We start from the raw sequence: 15198 nt of genomic DNA, 5'->3' as shown, positions 1-15198 counted from the left end.
GGTTGCCTAGGTAATCAATATCACTCCGCTGCTGCTCTCGACAAGGCTTATGATTACAGGGAACAAATTATAACTAATGCAATGTGATGAAAGGTAAGTTTGATTTCTAACATTATTCTATCAACGGACATTTGCATCGATAGTCTAGTGTTATAATTGATTTGCGTTTGGTGCACTGTGGAGCGGGTAAAACGGTTTTTAATGGCTGGCTAACATATACCCATTGACTCGCGCTAGCCTAGCATCGGCTATCTATCCAAATATAAAGACTGGATCATTTAAAAAAAAAAATGTCTCCACTGATGAATAACAACCAGGCTGACCTAAAAATGAGGTCCGATGTCAAAAATCCCGAACCACCCCTTTAATGCTTATTCCCCCAGCGAAGATTCCAGAATCAATCCGGAGTTGAATGGTTAGTAATGAACACTGTTGCTCAACATAACTCTGAGAAGTTGGTTAGTCTATGTTAAGAGCTGTCGCGTTTCTATTACAGATTCGCGCAAAACTTTTGTGTTTTTTTTAAAATATCGATAAACAACTATTGCGAAATGACGGCGTTCCCATTAACCGATGTTATGCGACTAAAACGTCATTCTTTTCCTCTCGCGATCAGTCCTTCCAAAAATCATGGCAACGGGTGTTGGTAGGTTTATATATATCACAGCCACCAGACTAGGCATTATTAGTATCTCCAGGTTCAGGTTGGTGTGTGTTGGTTTTTGTCCACCTCAATCTCCAGGTTTGTATGTGTGTGTGTGTGTGTGTGTGTGTGTCAGAGTCTGTGTGTGTCCACCTCCAGGTCCAGTTTGGTGTGTGTGAGCCTGTGTGTGTCTGAGTCTGTGTGTGTGTGAGTCTTTTTGAATGTTTGAGTGTGTGAGCCTGTGTTTGAGTGTGTCAGTAAGTTTGTGAGTTTGTGTGTGTGTGTGTGTGTGTGTGTGTGGCAATAGCAATGTCTTTAAAGGGATAGTTCACCCAAAAATGAAAATTCTATCATCGTTTACTCACCCTCAAGTTGTTCCAAACCTGTATGAGTTTCTTTGTTCTGCTGAACACAAAGGAAGATATTTGGAAGAATGTTTGTAACCAAACAGATCTCGGTCCCCATTGACTACCATAGTATATATTTTTTCCTACTATGGAAGTCAATGGGGACCGAGATCTGTTTGATTCTGTCATTCTTCCAAATATCTCCAAATATAACCAAATTATCCCTTTAAGGTATCTGATACTAAGTGTTGGCAATGGAAATGTGTACTTGCCACTAAAAAAAAAAAAAATATATATATATATATATATATATATATGATATATATATATATATATATATATATATATATATATATATGATATATATATATGATATATATATATGATATATATATATATATATATATATATATATATATATATATATATATATATGATATATTTTACTTAATTCCCCCCGGTCCCCAAACACCACACCACCGCAAATAGTATCTAATTCTGTGGGAAACACTGGTATGGTGTGTATTCTGAAATGCCAGAGGAAGAAGAATGACAAGAAAACAACTGTAGTTATACACTGTCCAACAGTCTCTGAGCGGTGGATCTTTTAATTAAGTCTGGATCATCTTTATAGAAGACTCTTCATTAAAGGTTTAGCGTTTCTCTTTATGAAAGGCCTAGAACAAAGGAGCTACGGCAAAGAAAGACCAGCTCTAAAGCCTCTTACCTTTGATGCTAATTTACATGCCAGTGTACACACGGTCAAGTGGAGGCCTTTATACACATTTGGCCAAAGTTCTCTGGGATTCGTACCGTAATCCTGGAAAATATGTGGTGCCTTTTTGAGGTAATTTGATTAAACCTAATCACCTCAAGCTAAAATTTGTTTTAAACAATAGATTTCATTACTGTTTCATATTGAAGTAATTCTATGCTTAAGCTACAGTAAGTAAGTTTACTTGTTTGCCATCTTCGTAATGGCAGCTACTTTCAATTTGGGTAATGGGTATGTAAATATAGTTTCATTGTGCTTTAATGTTAAAAACCTCAATCTCAAACAAAAAACATTTTAAATCAACAATAAAATGTCATAAAATGTAGCTTCTTTCGTTCATAATTTTGCTAAAATAAATAGTAGGCTATAGTTCAAATTTAGTTTTTATCTGATAGTGTAAATGCAGTTAAATCACTTATATTATGGAATATTAATTGTCTTTTAATTTAAACCCCTGATTGACATACATTTTTATGCCATTCTAAACCTGTCTGTCTCTCATTTGGTTCTAAATATCCTTGTATATAATTGGCTTTCATTCTATGGACCAAAAAACTTCAAGACATTTTTTCTACAGAAAATAGAAAGTCGAACATTGAACTATCCATGATGATTTTATTTACAGTATTTGAGCTTGGCAAATCTTTCTTTCCCAGTTTGTAAATTAAAAACAACATTTCAAATGTCTTTGTCAAAATGTAAATCTTAGTCTGGCTGCAGTTTGGTAGATCAGTCTGGTTTAAAAAGAATGTAGAGCTATGTGTCTTGGATTAGGTTGGCAATTTTCTCCCTAGGGTCATATTGTGTGCTTGAGCAGCTTGTTGCATGTGGATGAGGTTGGCAGTCTTGTCAGCTTCCTATGTGCCTCCCAAGCTTCCTTGTGACCTAAGCATATCCCTTTCCTTGGTGTCGCTTCTGTCAAGATTGTATGAGAGATGTGGGGGTGTTTAACGGTGGATGGAGAAGGGAAGGGTTTTGTGGGATGAGTAGACAGTCATTACGACTTGTGGGGCTCACAGAAACCGGCTGGAGTGAAATTTGTCTCACTGTGGAAATGTCATTACATGGGACTGCACCAGCTGTCTCACTGTTAGACCCCCCAACCAACTGACAGCCAATTGCAGCTGGCATACTGACACTGCCAGTAGAAAAGACAGTAGCTTCGACCTCCATTTCTCTCTTGTCATGTTCATTTTCTCTTGTTTTTTTTTTATTGACCAAAAGCACACAAATTCAAAAATTTTCCCAATTTCCTTTAGACAACTGTGCCAACTGAATACATTGAAAATATACAATGCTTTAACAACTTATAAGACCCCATGTCATCATAAAGAGAAAATACAAATATTTTAGGAATCTATCAAAAAATTGTTTGAATCTAAAAATGTTATTGTCTTTTATTGGGCAAATAGAAAAATGAAACAAGTAAATATTTATTCACATAACAAAATGGCATTTTATGCCTTTCATAACAGTAATGACTGTAATTGGGTTTCTGGAAAAGAAAAAAAAACACTATAAAGCGCTTGACAATTTTATCCCTGCCTTTCTTTCATAGATAACAGCAATAATTACATTATAGCATTAGAGATGGCCTACTACTGTTACTAAATAGCTTACACAAATTGGAGGACCAATAATACAGGAAGCTGAAAAATATCATTTTTAATTAATTACAACTGGTGAGAGGAATGTTCTGCAGGAGCATGATGTGTTTTGTTTTTAGTTGGCTTTTGTTTTTGCTTTTTTGCTGATAACTGATAAATGGCTAATCGTTTTATCTAAATAAATGAAAACATTAATAAAACATTACAAACTAAAATCAGCGATTATTAAATGAAAAACAGACATTACATTTAACAATATTAAATTATTATTTAATTTTCTTAATATATATTTTTAAATATATATATTTATCCCTGATTTTTTTTTTTCCCTGATCCCTGATTTTTCCATTATGTTTCTCTTACTTTTGTTTTAATGGATTAAATCAAGAATTATCTATGTGTTTATCTGTTTTTGTTACCACTGCCTGCATTATAATGTGTTCCATTACTAGGGGCAACCCAATGACTCTCTAACCGACCTACAAGAGCAGGAAAAAGCTTTCCTAAGTGAGGTCTTGGCAGAGCTGGTTTGGTAGAGCCAGCACTGTGAGTTTCAGCTTAAAAAAAATATCCATGAAACCCAGAACTAACTGGACATCCAGCCTAGTGAGGGAACACGCTCCAAAGGCGCCATGATGGGTACAGCAACCTTCTCTCAGTGTTGGCCACCTTAACTGGCAGCTCAGGATCTGTAATGATCTCGTCTACGAGCCCTGAATAGATCCATAATGAAAGCTATGGAAATTCTGAAGATATGGGGGAAATACAAAGCAGGTCAAATTAAGTGTCAAACCCTATTCCTTCTCTTTCCGCTCCAATTATGGAAGCACAGCCTGCCGTAATGAGTTATTGCCTATGAAATAAGGGAAAAGGGAAGGTGGGGGAGGATGGAGGTGGTGAAGTGTGAATGAAAAGTGTTGTTGAGACCCCCCTCCGCTCTGTCATATTTGCTTGTGTTAGATATATTAAGCGGACCACAGACCAAAAGGAAAGGCAAAATGTCGACACTAACAGATGTTTGTCTGTCGCTCCAGTTCACCAGACAGCTTGTGCAGAAAATGCAGGTTTCCCTGATCTGATCCGATTGCTTACTGCCTGGCTGCATTGGCCAATCCTATTTGCCTTACTTTTCTTTGGCCCACAGGTCCTGGAACCCATCTTCAAGATGTGATCTCCTTAGCTGTCTCAGCTGAGCCCAATACGCCAGCTTTGGACTTCTGATCCGTGCTCAGGCACATGTTAAACAGGCTTTCCAATCCGTGACGTGCATCCTTAATTATTGTTGATCTGGATGTTGTTGGAAGCAGTCAACCTGAGCCAGATTCCACAGCCACAGATTTAGAGGCGCAAAACACCACGGGTTGTCTTTAATTTAAATGTGAGAAGTTTCTTTTATAACGAGTTACTGTAGATGTTTGTTTTATAATTCACCTTTTTGTCTGTCCTTAAGGTCACTTGTCATCATGTTTAATGATCTCCTCTGCTTCATCAGGGACATATGGACTGAGCAGCTTTTTGGGTTTATCATAATTAGATGAGGGATAATTAATGAAGGGGAATGCTTTTATCTTTAGAGATACTGAGATTAGTCATGTAAAGACTGCCATTCACCTTAATACTTGACCACCACGGAGTAAGTAACTAGGGGTTTGGGAATATTTGAGATGGAGGATCATCCATTATTTCGTTTCAGCTTGACCGTTGTTAATATTAAAATCATTTTCTAAAAAACAGTTCATAATAATTCATAATAATTAATTCAGCTTTGCAGGAATAAATTGAAACTTGAAATATATTAAAATAGAAAAGTTATATTAATTTGTATAATATTTCATTATATTAATGTATTTTCATCACCAATTGAATGCAGACTTGGTGACCATAGGTCACTTCCTAAAACAACAACAAAAAAATTTAATATAAGAAATATAAAGTAAAGTAAAATAAAAATAAATTTAGGTATATCCGCATCAAACTTTTAAACTATATTGTACATGTACATTGAATGGGAAGTTTCTGTCAGGAGTCAAGATTGGAGTACTGAAATAGTGTCAAAATTAACTTTTTGGCACTCTAAAATAGAAAAAAAAAAGTTATTAAAGAGGCACAAACTATTATAATATGTCTAAGTGAAATAGTAATCAAAGAGTCAGATAAACGCGTCTCTGCTGTTGTAATCTCCATCTCATGTTGAATGAGGTGACAATAGTTCATTATTTCTATCTCTTCATTATATTGAAGGACTAGTTTACAAAATTATGTGAGCTTAATCTGTTTACCAACGTAATGTAATCACAAACATTTCATTTCAATTCATTTTTTACGTCATCAAATCTATCCAGATGGTATTTGTAGTTTCTGGGGTGGAAATTATGCAAGAGATGTCTAGCTTGTGCTGCTTTCTACAAGAACATGCAACATTTTTACCTAATAATTACAACAACAGTAATTTTTTGTTTTACGTTTTTTTTTATTTTTTTTTATTGCTACAAGTTACTACTAAAGTTGAAGTGCCTCTATTATAGGTTACGAAAGGTTCACATTTTAGTTTTGGGAGTCCCCAACAACAGGTTGACATGCATGCAAGGTCAAAAATCATTTCAAAAATCAAATTTCATTGTCTTATAATATCCATTTATTTTTTCCTTTTTTGCACGACTCCCATACGGTTCACTCAATGATTCATTTTTCCAAATCCCCTCCTTTGCATGACGCTAAACCGCAGTGATTGGTCTGATGACCCAGTCTGTTTTGGCTGGTCTACTGCATGCAGCTCATGTCAATAACGGTATGCCCATCACCCATTACTTAGCCCACATCTCGGTGGTAAACACCCAAACAGCCATGGTATATGCGTTAGCCCAATGCAGAAATATACTGATAAAGCACTTTAGTTTGTACAACAACGTATTGCTCTATTCTTTATCAGAACTCTTGGAGCTGGGATTAACCCAGAATTTTGACTTTCTATGCTCTCAGACCTCCTTGGACTGACAGCTTTTCGGTGCTGTCAGACTTGGATAAACAAGACGACTGTCCTTTGCCAGAAGCCCCCTGGGCTTGCACAGTACAAAGATCAGTCTGGGCTGAACAGCCTGGCTCGGTCACTCTACACCCTGCAATTGTGTTTGCAGTCCTGACATGGCACATGTGGCCAGGCTAGAGACATGCTGCTAGCCAGGAGCATGAGGAGGCCAGCAGGAGCAAGTGCCAGGCTTGTTGTGAGCTTACAACCGTCTATGAAGATGTGACGCAAATAAGTATCAAGTCTTAGAAAATGTGAAATCTGTATGGCCAAACCATTGAGAGCTCGTACACTAAAGGGCACAAGGCTTCTTGAGCATATTGAAATAAACATAATAAACTACTGCGATTGTGAAGAAAGTTGCAGAATTTCCATATGTTGAAGCATGATAATGGGTGGAATCTTTTCCAATCCCTGTCATTTGTGTCATGTGCTGTGGCTTTATCCTTCATCAAATGCTTGCTATCTTTCCTGCTACTTTCAATCAGCACCACATGACTTTGACTGCATTTTAAAGGGTCCCATTAGTTTTCACCACACCACCAACTATGTGCTCCCGAGGTCTGTGTCCTCAAAGAAGAGTTCAGTCATTGTTGCTTGGTTACTTTGGCTTAACTATTGGATCCAGCCTGGTTTAAATAAATTACCCACTATTCATACATCAGAGGTGGGGGGATTAACATCCCAATTAAAATAAAGGAGCATACTGGGGCATTTCTCATATATGGACAATCAGAGAGACTCATGGGTGCAGATTAATGTTAGCTCGAACCCAGATGGAAAATATCTTCTCATCTAAAACATGTCTACAATATCTAGAAAACCTGGGGCTGAAACGATCAGTTGATATTATCAACAACGTCGACAAAAAAAATATATATATTTTTGTTGTTTAGTAGTCATTTGATTTAATTTGACCTAATGTAAAGGCCTGTAATATCGTGGCTTGTCCAGTGTGTATGGTGTTGTATCGCAATACTGTAATCCAGCTCTCATGGATGCAGTTCAAGAGAAGATGACATACAGAGCCCTTTGGAGAGTAAACACAGTTGAACGAGACACTTCTGAGACCGGTGTTTAGATGAATATATAAATATGTGCTGCGAGATTTCCTCAACACAACAAAAATGACAGCAGTTGGAAAACAGCAGTTAAGAAAGCATCTGATCTGTTTGCAACAGCTCTGCAATCAGCACTCTAGTCACATCACTTTTATTTATATAGCACTAGGGCTGGGTGATATAGCTAAAAAGTGTATCAATTATATAATGTTTTATTTTGTTTTAACAGTCAAACACAAAATACAATTTAAAGAGCACTAGACATACACTTCCCCCCACCTACAATCCATCCCGGATCTGAGACTCGAAACCGGAACCATCGGGTTACAAGTCCGACTGTCTATCCATTAGGCCACGACTGCCCCTCGTCAGTTAATAATACAATACTACAATTAATGGTATAATACAATACTACAATTAATGGTATAATACAATACTACAATTAATGGTATAATACTGTAGGTGTATAACAGTAATATATACGTTGAAATTTTCAAAAGCTGAAGTGATTGCCTTGTTTTATTTATTAATTAGAATATGTATAACTCAGTATTTTTAGTAATTGTAAAAGCCGGATAGAACAAAGTCTATGGATTGATCCATGAAATACTCAGGGATTTTTTGAATAATCATTCTAATAATCGTTAGATTAATCGATTATTAGTTAGGGGGTGGAACGGTTCAACTTTCACTGTTCGGTTTGTATCACGGTTTTGTTCGTATCATGGTTTGGTTCGGTATGTGCTATTTTATTTGAAAAACTATACTTTAAAAATAAAGAAAATAAGAATATTCTATCTAACTACAAGCAACAGCACAAATAAATACAAAAGAGTAAAGATGCAAATATAAGTTATTTTTCAGGTTTTTTTAGGTAGGTCTAGCATAAGTTTCTAGGTACAGAAATTTAAAAAAAAAGTAATCAAATGTAATACAGCATTTCATATTTGACTATAAATTAAAGATTAATCTTTATTAAAGTTAAAGTTAGAGCAGTGAGTGATTGATTTGTTGTTGCTGTTTTATTAATATTAAGACTTTAATAGAATGCACTGAATCAGTGCACTGATACAGTACATTCAGCCAGCTATGTCTGCCAAGACAGGCATTTTGACATAATTTTGGTGTGAATTTGTTCATTCAAACACAATACTTCAGAGAGAGCTATATATTAGCATGTGTTCTGAGATGCGGGTTTGCAGCTTCAGATGAGCACATGCACAAATCTTCTCACTGCTCGCACACTCTGGCTCTTAAATGTTTAAACTGGCAAAGCTTAAATGAGTTCAGTTTAAACACAGATATAAACATGTGCTATTCAGGTCTCACCTGTGCATGTGCTCTCAGCACCTAGTTGATGGAATAAATGACTGTGCTCATATTCCAGCATACGACATTTGCATTGAACAAGAATGAATGAAAATATATTTTTCTTTCGTTGCTGTTGTTGTAATGTCTGGGAAGCTAGAATGAGAAATCCATCAACAGAAACGTACATTAGCCAAATGTGTAATTTTTTTTTACATGTTATTTAAAAAAAAAAAAAAAAAACATATTACGGATGCGTTGTCAGATTTAAGTTGAACCACGGTCCTAGCGCTTGCTGAACCATGTGTGGAGAACCGTACGGTTCGATTTGGCGAACTGTCCCACTCCTATTATTAGTTGCTACAATGAGCGCTTATAAGGATCAACTAAATGCTGGATTTTTAAAGGTATGTGAAATATTTTAAGGTCACTGCATCAAAAAGTTTAACCCACCATTCTGTTATTGTGGGGACATTTCCATGCCCATAAAAATGACACAGCTCTAAACGAAATGTGATTGGTTGCTTTATCTGTTAGTCATATGGCCTCTTGGGCAGTCCTTGGCCATTCATTGTGGCTTCCCAGAAGGTTCCCAGACCTTCTGCAATCAGTCTGAAGATTTATGTGAGACAACTCCATTTATGACATTAGTCTCTCTACACTGTTGCCAGAGATGTCCACCTGCTGAGTACCACGGGAGATGAAAGGAGACGGATGGACATGTGAATAGACTTCATTCCACCGGTGTCTAGTTTTTGGCAGTACCGAGATTTGTGCACAGATTGTTGTTCTCCACCCAATCTCCCCCACCAATGTAATCAGTGAGCAAATGGTAGACACCAGGAAGCCCACTCTTGTTGGGCATGCCTCACCCACCTTTCCCACAAATATGGAGAGAAAAATAGTGTGTGCACAAGCAATTTGTTATTGGATGGACACTTGATAACATCTTGCCTGTTTATTTCCTCCTGCCTCCCACAGCTGCAATATGGCACTTATTGTGTGCTCTTTACATTCACCGAATATCTCCGGGTGTTATCATGCATGTGATGCTCATCTGCTAAATTAATAAATGTAAATTTGTGTTGAGGCACTATTGTCAGAGGCCAAAAATTCATAAGAACTTTCTGCAGATGAGTGATCAGTTTTTGTTTAGCGGCGCCGTATGCATGATATCCTCATAAAAAAAAAAATTTAATTACTTTAGAAAGCTTTTGCAATGCGTCTTAATGTGGTGATTTAAAAGGCTGCACACACCCATCATCATTTCAGTGTTGAAAATGCCCCAGATATTTAAAATATGAATTATTTTTTAGTAATTTCTGTTTTTAATGTTGATTTGACATATTGAGAATTTATTGCATATAATTAAATGAAAATTTTTAGAATTGTATGAAAGCATGAAAACGGTGCTATACTACCGGTTAGGGTTAAATTTTTACAAGTAAATTTGTTCAGCATTGATGCATAAAATTGATCAAATTTGACAGTAAAGTCATTTATAATATTGCACAAAAATATATATATATATATATATTAGTGCTGTCAATGTTAACGCGTTAACGCATGCGATTAATTTTTGTCTGGTTTAACGTGTCAAAATATTTAACGCAATTAACGCAGCATCCGTATTTTCTGCCATCCGTTGGCTAGCTTTACATTATATGATCACGCTCTTATTCATTTTAATGCTTTTAAACATTTCAAGCGTGGCAAGACAAAAGAGAATGCGCTGTCTGTGAATGCCCTTAAGTGACACGCGCGCACACACACACACACACACACACACACGCATACAATGCATAGACAGGGCGCCAGAATCCAGTTCTCTTAAGCGCTTGAACTAACAATAAACATCCCAAAGTGCCAGTTTTGTCGATTATCCTCATAAGAGCAATCTTAAATGATTTATATAAAGTCTAAAATGAACAAAAAGAGTTGTGAGAGAATGAGGCGAGATCCATAGACAGTATATAAACGGTGAGATCCGCGTGTCTGTCTGCTCTTAAAGGGACAGCAGCCAATAAAGCTTCCTGTCAGTAAAGTTAAAGAACAAAGGGAACAGAGAAAATGACTCGCTGCTCTTGACTAAATAACTTTTGTAGCTTTAATAAGGATTAACTATTTAATTTATAGTTTATGCAGTGCAGACTGCATATAACTTTGATAACTTTATTAAATTTCTGTATATTTCCTAACTGTTAAAGCTCCAGTATGCGATTTTTGTAATTGACCACAAGAGGGCGCATTTCCAACAATAACAAAGGCGAAGCTTGATGACGCTATGAAGCAGGTGACGATGGGAGATGTCGTTTTTAATGCGTTTTCACCATAGCAATGTATCTAATTTGGATAAACGAATCATGATCACGGATGAGGTAATTTTTTCTTTTTTGTATTACCTGTATATCTGATTGTATTGTTTTATGTCATCATAATTAATGAACTACAAGGAACGTGAAATGTTATACTATATTATCCCGTTACAATTTACAGCTATTTGTTAAATGATTTGTTGGGTTAATGTTGTGCAGTGTTACGTGTTTATGGTTAATGCCGTTTTGTTTAACGTGCTCAAACCAATCGTTCTAAAAGTAAATTTGAACGAACATTTGCAAATGACTAAATATATTTTTAACAACACATATCCGATTGTATTTAATTGTACTGCCATAATCTCGGTCACCACACGTGATAAAAATCCTTACCTTAGTACAAAGAGCAATATAACTTTGTTTATAAGTGCTATTATTGACAGTTGCATGTGTTGCAGGGAAACACAGATACATCCTCACTGGAATTATCAAATCCAGATGAGACCTGGAGTCCTCCTAAGAATATAAGGAATGTAGCATCACAGGGTAGAGGAGGACGAGCATCCACAGGAAAGAGAAGAGGGACAGGAAGAGCAAAAGGGATTGAAAGAGCGTACAGGGTGGAAAGAGAAAGTGAAGAAGTTGAAGTTGTCAGTGCAGCTCGAGGAAGAGCAAGAGGCTGACAGAGGAGGGCTACAAGAGGAACACGTACAGCTAGAGGCAGAGGAAATACAGCATCATTGAGTGAAGAGGACAGATTGAGGGTGGATAGGCTTCGGGAGGACAGGAGGTTGATGACACAAGTGAGTGTGGACATACTATCAAGTGCCCTGGAAAGGTTCTGTATTTGGTAGTAAAACTTTTTTTTTTCAGGAGATTATACAGGACATGTCTTTGGATGATGCAAGAGGTCTTTTACTTCGAGTATTTAATAGAGAACCTGATTCATCCGATGTAGAAAATAAATGCTGTGGAATGACAGAGGCAACATGTATAAGCAAGCTACCTCACATGTCTTTGTACATTTTAGATGAACATGTATTGTGATTGTCACGCCGATTGAGAAATGATATTTATGCACTACATGACACACAGCAACCTGGGGATGACAACCGGGAATACCGCTATGCTGCATATAGAAATTATGTCTTGTGGCAGTGTGGTTCACTTGGGCCAAGAAATCGTGTGGTCATCCCCAGTTGCTGTGTGTGCACAATACGTGATAAATATCCTGACCCAAATAGCCAGTACACTGGTTTTATAGCTGAGGTTTTCTAATTGCAGAGCATGCTGTTGTTATCCTAAGTCCTGTCCTCGTTTAGACCCGTGTTTATTTTTGTGGAAATAATTGACTGGACAACTATTTATTTATGTAATGCTGCATGTAAATTATTATTTTTCTATTAGCTTGTTTAAATTTGATTTTATATGATAATATTTTTTTTTAAATAAATGTTAATGTTGTGTTCTTTACTGACTGTATTTAATACTGTATTGTCAGAGTAGTATAAATAAAAAACAACAATGTTATAGTGGTTTTGCAATATTTATTTGTTTGCATGATTATATAAAATATTTCTATATCAAATATTACCTGTCGTCCAAAATATATACATGGTTAAGAGCAATTTAGTGAGGTTGCACACTCAAATTATATACGACCAAGGAAAATTAAATGTCTGATTCCAAAACTTTATAAACAAAATAACTTATTTTGGTTTAGACTGTCCAAAACAGAGCTCTGGTGGTGTGGATGAGAGGTTGTAATTCAGGGCTCATCTGTCTCACATAGTGTAGGAATGGCTCCTTTTTACACCTCACCATCGGCAGCTGCAAAAATGTGACCAGGTGTTTCAGCATTGACTCATAGACGATTGATGCCTTTTGTCCAATGATGTCCTCTTCACACATGACATGTTGGATGCCAGAAGACATGGATACATGATCTTCTCGTACTGGTACTACTTCTCGTACAATGGTCTCTTCAAGGCCAAGAACTGGAAGCTCCTGAATCTTCACAAAGTCCGTTTTGACTCTTCCAGTTCTGTAAATATTTAATGTAAATACAAAATCTCTACTTTTTTCATATTCAAAGTTAAGCAATTGTCACCCGGGAGGCAAAACAGTCTATACTGGTATATGCCATAAAAAAGTAATTCTACAGAATAGGTCTTCAACCCTGCCTCTATCATCTCATAGTCCTGCAGATTTTAGCTTCTACCCCAACACAACATAACCACCTGATCAAGCTCTTCCGGGTCACTTTTCAAGATAACATTCCGAATTTGATTTTATATAATCTATGCAGGACAGTGATCTTTCATGAGCAGGGTTGAAGATTAATCTATTCTACATATACACAAGCTAAAAACATGACTCATGTAGACAAACCTGAGACAGATGGAGGGTACATAATCATCATCTGAAGTGCTGTCTTCACTGTCTGTGTCCCTTGTGGCATCATCAGTATTTCTCCATTCAATCCTGCAAAATAGGCATTTACAATAATAACAAAAGTAATAATAATATTATATAATTATTATAATCATTTATGTAAACAACAATTACATTTTTATATAACCTACAAAAAAATTTATATACTGCAAATACATTTGAATTGAAAAAATGCATCTGAACACTCACACGGTATTCTGAAGATCATTGACATCTTCATTCAGGGTTATGGTGGACTCATCACTAACAATCATCTTTGAAAAACTAAACAACACATAAGATCTTTTTTTTAATTAATTAATAAGAATGGCTTGGTGAAAGATTGAAGTTTGTGAAAGATAAAACATCATAAAAGAATTAATAACAACATCCGTAAAATAATATATAATATAAAATAGCACCTTTCATGTAACTGCTCATCACTTTCTGCCTTGGAAAGTTGTTCTATTCCAGACTCCAGAAAACAATGCTCTCTTAAATGTACATAGTAGTATTTTAGCCAATGTAGTTCTATCAAACATCTTCTAGAACTGATATTCAGCAAATGCCTACCTGTCTGATTGAGAGTCACTGGAAGAAGCTATGGTAGACAGTGTCTGAAGAGGCATTACAGGTCTTTTACTCGGAGTTGACGTTGATGGGCCACCTTTTTTTGAAACTGAAACAGTCCATTTGCCACGTTATGTTATTTTCTCACAGGTAACGTTATTGATAAAAAAAAAATGCTACAGTGACAGATTGTACAGGCATGTGGTGTAATTCATATCTATTAAAATCATCTTTACTGTAACTATTACGTTACTTGTCCAATAACAAAATAAATAATTGATTTGCTTACCTGTCTATCAATACACTCGCGAGAGCAGAGTCTCTGTCAAGTCCAAGATTTTCGCGCAGCTCTCTCCATCTCGTAAACGCCTGGCCGATATTTATCCTGGTTTTATTCCTCCGTTTGTCACAGTCTGCGTGTATCCGAATATGGACGCTTACGTTTTACTGCCACTTCAATACTCGCCAAAGAGTAATCGTGATCCATAACAACGACAACCAAACCATACGCGCGGCACTTCCGCATTTGACCATGTGATATTCCGGTGTGGAACATCACATGGTCTACACCGGAAAAAAAGTATAGAGCGGACCTTGCGTCACTGAGAGGCGACATTTCTTTTCCGGGACGGCCAGTTATTTAAAATCGGAATTTCTCTGGAATAAAAAATCTTTGGAGACTTTTGAGATATTGTAAGTACACAACTGGAGGAAATATATCACACTGTGCAAGTTATTTTCGGAAATTTTATTACAAAATTCCTACATATTGGAGCTTCAAGACAGGAAGGGCAGGAGTAAACATGACATTTATTATGTGTTTATGTTAGCATGGTTTTAAGTTTACTTAAATTAAAAACTGTTATATTTTTGAAGCCTAATAATAAATGTAAAAAAAATCAGTAGCTGTTTTAATATCAGTAATACTGGCCTTCATTCATAAAAAGATGTCATTTAAACAAGTATTTAAATTTAACTGTGAAATTATTACATTAAAAAATATATTAAAAACATACAAAAACATTTCTTTTTTTATTGCGATTAATTGCGATTAATCACAGAAAAAATGTGCGATTAATCTAGTTAAAGTTTTTAATCGATTGACAGCACTAAT

General features: G+C 36.1%; 1 protein-coding gene and 1 long non-coding RNA gene across 5 annotated transcripts in view; one reads left to right on the top strand and one right to left on the bottom strand.

Moving 5' to 3' along the window:
* The window catches only part of LOC132161127 (low-density lipoprotein receptor-related protein 8-like), a 174114-nt gene that overhangs the window by 28777 nt on the left and 130139 nt on the right, over positions 1-15198 (top strand). The gene's annotated exons all lie outside the window — the stretch shown is intronic.
* LOC132161128 (uncharacterized) lies at positions 13056-14582 on the bottom strand. The gene is made up of 4 exons (XR_009438102.1): positions 14107-14582; positions 13937-14008; positions 13473-13565; positions 13056-13125 (listed from the first exon to the last, which is right to left on the bottom strand). It is a non-coding gene; the product is annotated as an uncharacterized LOC132161128 (long non-coding RNA).

The sequence above is a fragment of the Carassius carassius genome, chromosome 17 (assembly GCF_963082965.1).
Source record: "Carassius carassius chromosome 17, fCarCar2.1, whole genome shotgun sequence".
Lineage (NCBI taxonomy): Eukaryota > Metazoa > Chordata > Actinopteri > Cypriniformes > Cyprinidae > Carassius > Carassius carassius.
Note: the sequence above shows the minus strand (reverse complement) of the source record. Positions and strands in the feature narration are given on the sequence as shown.